We start from the raw sequence: 11,452 nt of genomic DNA on the forward strand, positions 1-11,452 counted from the left end.
TTGAAAGAAAACACTTTGAAGCTTGTGTAAATGTGAATTGAATGTAGGCGAATATAACACAATAGATCTGGTTTAGATAATACCATTCGTTTTTGTATTGTTGTATCATCATCATTAAAATGAATAAGACAAAACAAGCATTCAGATAGGATGATGGGGACAATTTCAGTGAAAAACATAAGAGGGCAACAGTACTTGTGCAAAGTTTCAGAACGATAACTTCCAAAATGAGTGTGCTACATGACATTTATCATGAAGTCACCCAGGTGTCCCACACAAGTAGCCCAAATGTACCCAAGTGGCCAAATTGGTGAAGTTATACATTTTGAATAGAATAACTATATATAGAAAATACCAAAATGGTATTCTAACACACCCCCCCAAAAAATGGGTCAAAAACACGTTTTTTTTTAATACATTTACAAAATAACACTTTCAATATTTGGAAGACCCTCAGTCCTCTACACAATATTGTGCTGCTGATGCCAGGTGCCATAGCAGTCTCTTTCTGCTGTAAAGCAGAGGGTCACCAAGCATGTGGTACAGATGATGGGGGACTTCATTTTGCAAAGAACACAGTGACGCCTCCATGCTGTGCCCTTTTGGCCCTGAGGCACATCCATGCCTGCAGAAATACATTTGGGCAGATGACCACTTGTGGCAGGAGCTGAAGGGACAAAGGTAGATGTGCCAGAACTTGGTGCAGTGGTGCTGTGGTGCTGTAGCCAGCAAGCTCCTTGATGAGCAGCTCTCTGAAGGCTAGCTGTGAGATGGGGGGCTTTCCACAGTTCTTAGCCATTTCCTTGTGTAGGATGAATGCATTCACCACAGCAATGTCGATGAAATTATAGAAGAAGGTCTTGTATAATAAACAGATATATATAGAGTACAGGGAACATAAGGTTGAATATATTATTATAGACCAGCTAGATCTACTGTCTCATTTATATTATGACAGACCAGCTAGATCGACTGTCAATTGTATATTATGACATTTCAGCTAGATCTACTGTCTCTATTATATTATGACAGACCAGCTAGATCTACTGTCTTAATTATATTACAACAGACCAGCTGTATCTACTGTCTACATTTCACTTTGGCCATTGTTGTGGGCCTGCCCTCCCCTCAACAACCTCAAATAGGCTATTTCATGTGGGGTTGAGGTGGGGTGGAGCTGCAGACACACGGATCTCGGCCATGCTCCCTCTAATCCACAATATGTATATATACACACACAAACATAGGCTATGGGTCATACACATACATACAAACATACCCCCACCCACAATGTATAGCCAACATGGATTTTACACATCTCATTACATTTTTATATATTGCTACTAAAATTTAGTTCTGTGCGTAACATGCGCGGCTCCTTCCAGTATGAATCTTCAATGGCGAATGACCCTCTTTACGCCGGAGTTTACTACATGGGTTGGTCTTCCAACACATAACCATTACATATTGCCGTTTACCTCAGCTCATTGGCTATCGACCAAGCTAGATTTCAAGACGATCAGTGGTCATTGGGTTAAATACAGTCAATCAACGAAACAGCGGTCATATCATTGGTGCACAATGATGTCATTACTTGTTGTCTTCAAATCGGTTTCTTTCAGTCAACACGTCCCGCGAAATGACCCATCAGGTTTGGTTGTGTTACAAACAACCAGTTGATTGCAATGAAACCAAACATGACTGGAAAAGTCACGTTAAGTGTGTGTATTAACATCGAATGTGTCATCGAAAATTGAATGAGACGGAATTCAGGACACAAGCGATTCACAAAAAGTTTTGTGTTAGGCTATAAAAATGGATTTTATCAACCAAAAGACCATTCATTGTGTAACAATGAGCAGTGGGATTGCAAACCAAGGAAGATTATCAAAGGTAAACTATTTATTTTATTGCAATTTGGGATTTTGTTACGCCTGTGCTGGTTGAAATAGCTTTTTTTATGGGGCTCTGTCCTCAGATAATCGCATCGTATTCTTTCGCAGTAAATCCTTTTTTAAATCTGACAACGCAGTTGGATTAGCAAGAGTCTAGGCTTTCAAAACATGTGAGACACTTGTATTTTCATGAATGTTTAATATGACTATTTATGTAGCGATCACTGGATGTTGTCAAATTTAATCCCGCTAACGGTTTCGGTGTGCAGAGAGTAGCTGTCATGCCTTCTTCACCACGGTGTCTGTGCGTTTTGACCATTTCAGCTCCTCGGCAGCCCCGTTTATGAGGGCGGTCCCAGCTTAGTTCCTCCTGAAGTCCACAATCAGCTCCTTTGTTTTTCTGACGTTGAGGGAGAGGTTGTTTACCCGGCACCACACCGTCAGAGTGCCTATCTCCTCCCTGTAGGCCTACTACTGTTGTCTCGTCAGCAAACAGTAGCTAAAGTACGTACCCCCAATGGAGTCAATAAGGCTAATCAGCTGATCATGACCGAGGGCTGCATACAATTTGAGTGAATGTCTCTTTTGTATTGTTTTGTGAGACAGGCTTATGTGTCACGGATTCCCCCGGTACTGCTGCTCTCATTTCGTTCACCAGCTCCGGAGGTCTACGTTAATTATATTAGAGGTTACACCTCGCTCTTTTGTTTTGGGTCGAGAATTTAAAAAACCTATTATGTATTCCTGCACCTGTCTCCCATCCTTATGCAACGTGACGTTAGGGATCAATAGTATTTTCCCTAAATGTATATGGACATTTGGAAACACATTTGTCACATTTTATGTAAGAAAATGTGGTTATTGATCTTGAGTAATGCTGGAGGAGAAATGGCAAATACAGTGGGGAGAACACTGCCGATTTTGCAGGTTTTCCTACTTACAAAGCATGTAGAGGTCTGTAATTTTTTATCATATGTACACTTCAACTGTGAGAGACGGAATCTAAAACAAAAATACAGAAAATCACATTGTATGATTTTTAAGTAATTAATTTGCATTTTATTGCATGACATAAGTATTTGATACATCAGAAAAGCATAACTTAATATTTGGTACAGAAACCTTTGTTTGCAATTACAGAGATCACGTATTTCCTGTAGTTCATGACCAGGTTTGCACACACTGCAGCAGGGATTGTGGCCCACTCCTCCATACAGACCTTTTCCAGATCCTTCAGGTTTCTGGGCTGTCGCTGGGCAATACGGACTTTCAGCTCCCTCCAAAGATTTTCTAGGCAGGGACCAGTCAAGTGCAACTTACACTTTGATGTGTCCACCGGGATGCTCCACTGCATCTTTAATTACAAACACTACAGCACAGAGTTCAATGTCTGTTCCACTGGGAGAGAGGTGTAGGGTTCGACAGCACCATAGGTTCTGACAGATGCAACGAGAAAAGGAAATGACAATTTTTTTTTTTACCTTTATTTTACTAGGCAAGTCAGTTAAGAAGAAATTCTTATTTTCAATGACGGCCTAGGAACAGTGGGTTAACTGCCTGTTCAGGGGCAGAACGACAGATTTTGTACCTTGTCAGCTCGGCGATTTGAACTTGCAACCTTTCGGTTACTAGTCCAATGCTCTAACCACTAGGCTACACTGCCGCGGCTACAATGCTGTCCCAAACGGTTCCAACATCCTTTTTCAGATGACATTACCTGAATGCACCGATGAATGATCGGCTCACTAAGGCTGCGTTGTAGATGATGCGCTCCATAAACTCAAAGGTATCCCTAAAATAATTGCACTGCAAGACTCTCTGATTGAGGATGCCTAAAATACTTTGGGTCAAGCTCACTTTGATCAAAGCGAGTTAAACGATTATTCTGCTGTGTGTTTTGTGTTATGATTATAGTTCCATAAGTCCTTAATTTACCATGGCACACAAACACAATCATATAAACATATTCCATATTTTGTAACTTTTAATTCATCACCAGTTGTCAGGATTAAACTAATGCACTGGTATGGTGGTCTTGATATGGCCCATTTAAAGATGCAGCTGGTTGCAGTTATGTTACATTTCAGGTAAATTGGTTTTGCTAGTCCTGTTAAGTAAACACTGTGTCATTGTGGAAGTCACAACCCAAGGCCTCATTACTATTAGAAGTGGTGAAAGAGTATTGGGCCAAATCTGAAAGCAATTACAGGTCACACCTAATTTCTGTGTTATTTTCCTCAGACTAATTAGAGAAATTGTCAAGAAGACTGGATAAAACACATGGCGCAAAGGTTATTAACAAGGGAAGTTATTGTGTGTGGAGTGGACTGCTATGCCACAACACTCCTAATCTTCCACTCACAGGTGACCATTCCTCAGTCATGGTATCTGTCCTGAACTTGGATGCTGAGCTTAAAAAATGTAATCAAAAAGTGTTGCCATTCCATGCATCATGACAGTACTGCTACGCCTACTTGTCATTAAATCACATTGCCTTGTTATGACAAGTGTTATGTTATCTTAATGATATTGACACGACAAGGTTATGGAAGTTTGTCTATTTTTCATTAGTGCAATAGGGTAAATAAATAAATATAGACCCTAAATATAAACATGACTGATTTACTGATATATGTTACCTATTGCAAGTTGACTTGACTATTTTCTGACAAGACAGAAGCTATAAAATAAACATTGTGTGTTGATCAGAGTGAGCCCACTTTGAAAGAGGGAATTTCATTATGGCCAGTCACAGTGCCCTACATGTTTTACAAAACCTCAGGAAAAAAACACCTATTGATTTATGACTATCAACATCCCTCAGACGTATGGGCTTACAGGCTGACCTCTGTGTAGAAAATGGAATCCGGTAATGGATTCAATGATGGATGAATGTGAAAACATTGCAATCAACACTCGTCTCCAACCTGTTTCTATAAGCTATTTTGTACTTACACAGCCCCAAGTTTGATTATTATTTTAAGAAATATTTTGCTAATCAGGTCTCCTGAGCCACCCACACTTTTAATATTACAGTATGTTAAATGCAACTTCATAGAAATGGTATGATGGACATGGTTGTACATTTGAGTAATGTATATTTTTTTCATATCCATATACAGTCTGACACTAAAAGGAAAGCATTGTGTTGCAACGTGATCCAGTCACGTAAATGCATATGTACAGCAACACGGTCACTGTGGATTAAAGTAAATAGGTGTGTGATGAACACTTGTGTATCTGAAGTCTACCAGGGAAGTCTGAGACTTGTTCCAGATCTGTCTGAGTAAGAGACTTGTGTGATCCACTGCAACTTTAATTAAGATTAATGAGCTCAAGCAGGCTTCCCTCACAATCCCTCATCTGGCGCAATAACAATGAGGACGCTTCAGGGCCTGGAGACCAGAATATCACAGAGTCTGCTTCTACTGGCGAAGGAAAGAAGGAATTCATTCAGAGATCAGCTATTGCCAAATTCATCTTTCAAACTCAGCTGACAACTATGTTTAATTCTGTCATTCTGCAAGTCTATTTTTCACTGCCATTGTTAACATTTTGCTGGAAATGATCATTGACAAATCCTTTCCGACCCTGATTGGATAAAGCATGACCTTTACAGTACTTCTGTGGGCCTAATCACCTGCTTTTCTTAGGCCAGCCAATCAGAGGGACCAGTCTACACCTATTCATCCCTCTGTAGGCCAGGCACAACATGAAATACTGTAAAACAAAAACATACAGAACAACATACCAGATCAATTCCCAAATCACCAGCATTTGGAAAAATCATCAAAAGAGAAGCTGGACAGCCACTACTCTTCCTGGGGTCCAAACAGGAATAAAACAACACATCACAAAAAAACATCACATCCCAACAAACCAACACATCACAACAAAACAAACCAAACCAACACATCACAACAAAACAAAAAAAACACAACACATCACAACAAACCAATACCACACAACAAAACAACACATCACAACAAAACAAAACATCACCCCAGTAATTGTGCAATATAGTAATTCACATCGCTCCATCGTTACAAATGTACAAAATAAAATGTGCAATATTACAACAGTATAATACTACAATATTACAATGTGTGGGTGTGTTTCAAGTTCAAGTTTTAATGTCATGTGCACAAGTATAGTGAAATAAATAAATGTCAAACTTTAAACTCAACAATGCAGTACTTAATAACAATGTAATACAAAAAATAACATAATAAATCAATAAGAACATGAGAAAGTAGGCAATCATACTATATACAGGGCCAGGCTTTAAATTAAAAACAATGTGCTGTTTCCATTAAGTATCATTACCTACTCTCCCTGCTTACTTAACAATTGTGAACTGCTGTGATGCAGATGTCTAAGCAGTAAGACTGAGCCTTATGAGTTCAAGCCCAGTACTGCGCCATTATTTTTTTGATGAGCACTGATGAAGGCATTTTGTGACATCCTCAGGATCTTTTCACAGTTGTGTTGTGCACTGTGTTCATAACAGATTCCAGTTTTGGGAACAGAAAATGTATTGAGATCAGATGTTTCATCAATGAGAAAATTAGCAGAATTAGAAAACTAGTTCCATCCTCTCCCACAACCCGCGACTGGACTTCCTCTCATTATCATATTTGGTGGTGAGAAAACGTTCTAAACGGATGCTTCAGCTTTATAGCCTCTGTGATGTGCCTGGGTTACCCCTTGTGTGTGGCCGCATCACCACTTGATGTGGCAACTGCTTGGCTACCGACCGCAAGTTGCTACATAGGGTCGTGCGTACGGCCATGTAGATAACTGGGGTCGAGCTCCCTGCCATCCAGGACCTCTATACCAGGCGGGAGGCCATACAAATTTTTAAAGAAAATTACCTCAATTACCTTAACTACCTCATACCCCTGCACATTGACTCCTTGTATATAACTTTGTTATTGTTATTTTATTGTTTTACTACTTCCTTTTTTTATTCAACACATTTTTCTTACCTCTACATTGTTGGGACAGGGCACATCAGTAAGCAGTTCATGGTAAAGTCTACACCTGTTGTATTCAGCGCGTGTGACAAATACAAGCTGATTTGATTTAATCAATATGTTTTGACCATGTTAGTTTACAATCTAGTGTTACACTAAGCAGTTTAGTCTCCTCAACTTGTTCAATTGCCGCAAGATTTAGATGAGGTTTAGAGAGTTTATCAAGTAATTTGTCCCAAATAATGCTTTTCAGAATGCTTTTCATTTTTAAAAATATATTTAGGACTAGCTTATTGCTAGCCATCCATTCTAAAGACTGACTGCAGCTTGGTTAAGGGTTGCAGTGATTTATACAGAACAAAAATAGAAACGCAACATGTAAAGAGTTGGTACCATGTTTCATGAGCTGAAATAAACGATTCCAGAAATGTTCCATATGCACAAAAAGCGTATTTCTCTCAAATGTTGTGCACAAATTTGTTTGCATCCCTGTTCGTGAGCATTTCTACATTGCACAGGCCACAATCAACAGCCTGAACAACTCTATGCGAGATGTGTCACACTGCTTGAGTCAAATGGTGGTCACATCAGGCGTCCTTCCTAACTCAGTTACCGGAGCTGAAGGAAACTGCTCAGGGATTTCACCATGAGACCAATGGTGATTTTAAAACAGTTACAAATTTTAATGGCTGTGATTGGAGAAAACTGTAGGATGAATCAATAACGTTGTAGTTACTCCACAATATTAACCGAATTCACAACTTATTTTAACAGAGTGAAAATAAGGAAGCCTATACAGAATAAAAATATTCCAAAACATGCATCCTGTTTGCAACAAGGCACTAAAGTAACACTACAAACAAAATGTGGCAAAGCAATTCATTTTTTTGTCCTGAATGCAAAGTGTTACTGTATGTTTGATGCAAATTGAATACAATACATTACTGAGTATCCCTCTCCATATGTTCAAGCATAGTGGTGTTTACATCATGTTATGAGTATGCTTGTAATCGTTAATGATTGGGGAGTTTTTCAGGATAAAAAATAAACGGAATAGAGCCAAGCACAGGCAAAATCCTACAGGAAAACCTGGTTCAGTGTCACGCCCTGACCATGGAGAGCCCTTGGTTCTCTATGGTAGAGTAGGTCAGGGCGTGACTAGGGGGTGTTTTTTAAAATTTTTTATGGGGGATATTGTTTTGAGTAAGTGCATGTTGCACCTCTGATGTCACGGTTTGTTGTTTGTTTCTTTTAGTTTGGAAGTTTCACTTAAATAAATATGTGGAACTTTAATCATGTTGCGCCTTGGTCCGTCTCTCCACACATCCGTGACATTCAGTCTGCTTTCCACCAGACACTGGGAAATGAATTCACCTTACAGCAGGACAATAAACTAAAACACAAGGTCAAATCTACGATTGAGTTTCTTACCAAGAAGACAGTGAATGTTTCTGGGTGGCCGAGTTACAGTTTTGACTTAAATCTGCTTTGAAATTTACGGCAAGACTTGAAAATGGTTGTCTAGCAATGATCAACAACCAATTTGACAGAGCTTGAAGAATAAAATAATGGGCAAATATTGTGAAATCCAGGTGTACAAAGCTCTTAATTAAAGACACACTCAGAAAGACTCACAGCTGTGATCGCTGCCAAAGGTGATTCTAACATGCATTGACTCAAGGGTGTGAATACTTTTGTAAATTAGATATTACTATATTTCATTCTCAATAAATTTGCAAAATTTTCTAAAAAAAACATGTTTTCACTCTGTCATTATGGGGTAGTGTGTGTAGATGGCTGAGATTTAAAAAATAAAATAAAATACTTAAAATACTCTGCATGTGCATCAATCTAAGTAAAAAGATCCACATCACAATCCGTCAATTTAAGTTAGAAATATCATGGGCTGTATCTCAATCCACCACATCTGCCTATGTCGGCCTTCTGCATCTGCGGTGGAAGGTGGCCAAGCTCCTGAAAATCAGTCTTCTCACGGAAACGTTTGCCATGTCCGAAAGACTCGGCCTACAAACTATTATGGAAAGGAGAGACTCTCACGAACATGATGGTGTTCTCCGTTTTGCTCTACGTCCCAGGACTCATCTGAAAGTAACCCATACAAACAAATGGAAGTATGGAGGTAGTTTTGTGCCAACAAAATTAAGGGGTTAAATATGTGTCCAAAAAAAGAAAACTATTTCATAAGCTTTTTTATATCTCCTAGATTTAGGACTTGACATTTAATAACGTTATTCCTTATTATTCATTTTTTAACTGTCTTTTTTTTGCCATTTATGAACGTGTTATTCAATGCATTTCTATGGGCTATAGAAGTAAAGGCCAAATTCAATATTTTATCAAATAATTTTATGTTAGGACCTAAAGGGCTCCTAACATTCAAAATCCAATAGCTTAATGATTCATGGTATGATTATCTTAAAACAATTCCCCATTTTAGAGGTTAACACGTTTTGAATTCAGGCTGTGACACAACAAAATGTGAAATAAGTGAAGGGGTATGAATACTTTCTGAAAGCATTGTAGATAAGAGAAGGTTAAATTTAGAATGTCTTTCTGAAAGTCATATCCCAAACTAAAGGTATAAAATCAAGTAATTGAGATTTTATTTTTTAGAAGTTTGTTATAAATTCAGATATTAGTGTAACACGATCAGTACAATCAATGTTGTCAGATCTACAGACAGGGAAATCTCTCAAAGCCCTCTGTATCCCTAGTAATGACCTCCATTTTCAGTAGAGGGCATTGACCTAGTTTCAGAGGGATGAATGACAGGGTGAAAAAAAGAATGGAACGCATCAGACAGAATTATTTTATTTTATCATGTCAGATTAAGTAAACAACCCATTACAATATCACAGTAAATGATACAAAACAAATCAATGTTTTCTTATTTTTAATAGAGGGTTGGTGGTTTGTTTTCAAGATATTAACTGAAGATGAGTGTGGGGAGCTCTTAGTCTGTGTCCCTATTGGTTGGCAGAGCAGAGCTGCCCTGCCCATAAGCCCAGCTTTGCACTCGGCTGCCCCCACAAGTGACTTCATTGGATGTACAAGTTGATCTGATGGAAGGGAATTAAATTGCAATCGCAAGCGGCTTTCATCTGGGCCTCTGCTTCTGCCTGACGGCCGATTAGAGCTCGCCTGTCTGATTACAGAAACAACCGAAGGTTGATTTTTGCTATTTTTTTGCCTACTTTCTTTCAGAGAAAAGTGTGTCATTTTGGAACAGGGAGTTCAGGCAGTAGCGAGGGGGAAATGAGGTTATGTCCTCTGACTCAACATTGCCTCAATGCCCCTGGCCTTCTAGGTTGTCTCTCATACTGTACACATGTATACTCCACACGCATTCTCATAGTTATATAAACAGTAACCATTTTGAATTACTCAGATGTACCCAATTGTGAAATACATTATTGAATTGCATTAACTCTAAAAGTATCAACCTATTTTGACCACTAATAGCACCAAGAGGGGTCATTTTTGACCCCAAATTGGAAATGACGGCAAAAAGCGATTTCTGTCAAATAGTAACACTTTTTCTTCTAATAATCGTTTGTAACACAAGTAAATGGTTTAAATGCCCCAAAGTAAGGATAGATTTTTTAAATGTTGACACATTTATAGTCCAATTTTATGTTTCAAAACAGACGTTCATGTTTTGAACAGACATTTTTTAAATCAATTTCCCCATAGCTACATCTTATGAACATTTGACTGTTATTAATTGAAGTGTTGTGTTTCTGTGACACTCAGAGACTGAGAAATTGATTATTGAGCTAATCTGACATACTGGTAAAACCTAAAATGGCCCCCGATTTGGCTGATTTAGGCAATTTAGGCACCGGTGCCATCAGACTTTTAGCTTTAACTTTGGAACACTGTGGGCTATCAACTCAGTTCCAATTGCATCTGAAAGATGAGAATTTCAACTTGGCTGGACAGTGACTGGAAGCTAAATATGTGTTTAAATGTTTGAGTAATTTTTTTGTGCCAGTGGCAAAATCTGGGGTAGGTCCATAGCTATATATTTTCATAGTACATACCTCTCTGACAAATTTGGTGCTTGTGTGCCAAATTTGGTGCTTTTATCACAAAGTTCACTATTGACGACACATTTTCATACGAGCGCCCACCACTAGTATATTTCCATATTAATACAAAAATCATGATTAAAATTTTGGGGGGTAAGTAGTTGCTTGACAAAGTCCTAAAATTTCAGAAGGTTTATTATAATGTTTTTTTTAATTATTTACCCATTGGTGGTTTTACAGTTAAGTCAGCTTTGCTGGTGCAAGAGAAGAAATGCTGGTTTGTTTGATGATTTTTGCATGTTTGATTTCAGTGAAATTAATAGCAGAAACCTACGGTCATTTCAAGTTCACAATAACTATAGGCCAAGAACAAAGGAAAGTAAAACGTTTACTCTTGTCTGGGATCTACGTGTGAAAGTGTCTTTTATTTCTTCTTCTGAATAAATCCAGCCACAGTTAAAGGATGCAGCCAACCTGCACACATAGTCCTCATCTTTATGTAGGCACCAATACACATGATGATTATGTC

Source organism: Oncorhynchus masou, chromosome 12 (genome assembly GCF_036934945.1).
Source record: "Oncorhynchus masou masou isolate Uvic2021 chromosome 12, UVic_Omas_1.1, whole genome shotgun sequence".
Classification (NCBI taxonomy): Eukaryota; Metazoa; Chordata; class Actinopteri; order Salmoniformes; family Salmonidae; genus Oncorhynchus; species Oncorhynchus masou.